We start from the raw sequence: 664 nt of genomic DNA on the forward strand, positions 1-664 counted from the left end.
CGCCCCGGCCCCCCCCCGTTGCCATGGAAACTGCATCCACAGGTAAGGCGGGCGCGCGGGCGCCGCTGCCCCGCAAATGGCGTCGGGACCCGGCCCCCCAGCGGGCCCCTGCCGGTCGGCGCTCCCCGGCACCCTCCGCGCGCTCTGTCGCGAGCACCGACCCCACCCCCGCTTCGTCACGGCGACGGTAAATACTAGCGGGCTGGCGGAAAACAGCAATTTCGTTTTTCCTGAGGCTCGGAAGAAGACAGAACGCTATTGATCCTTTTATTCCATTTTCATTTCGGCTTCACACTGTCCTCATTGGGCAAATCGCAGCATCCTGGCTGCTGGCGCGCGCGGGTGCAAGTTTCTCCTCCCGTCTGAGGGGCTGGGGCTGTAGGGCCCGTTGGACAGGTGGTGAGGATTTTTGGGGCGTGTTTCGCGCAGCGTGCGCGCCAGCGACGCGAGGCGCTGACAACAAAGCGGCGGGCAGGCCGGCTGCCTCCGGACCCCGCCCTGTCCTGGGCAGAGAGGTGGCTCTGGCTGTCCCTGACGCCGTCCCTCCACCACTCCCTGCCCGCGCCCACTGCCCCCTCTCCGCGCGCAGAAAACGCGGCCCGAGGAGTGTGTCTAATTCGGGAGCGAAGGCGCTGCGAGAGGGTCGGGAGTAGCGGCTGCCCCC

The sequence above is a fragment of the Tupaia chinensis genome, unplaced genomic scaffold (genome assembly GCF_000334495.1).
Source record: "Tupaia chinensis unplaced genomic scaffold, TupChi_1.0 Scaffold000133_1, whole genome shotgun sequence".
NCBI classification, from domain to species: Eukaryota; Metazoa; Chordata; class Mammalia; order Scandentia; family Tupaiidae; genus Tupaia; species Tupaia belangeri.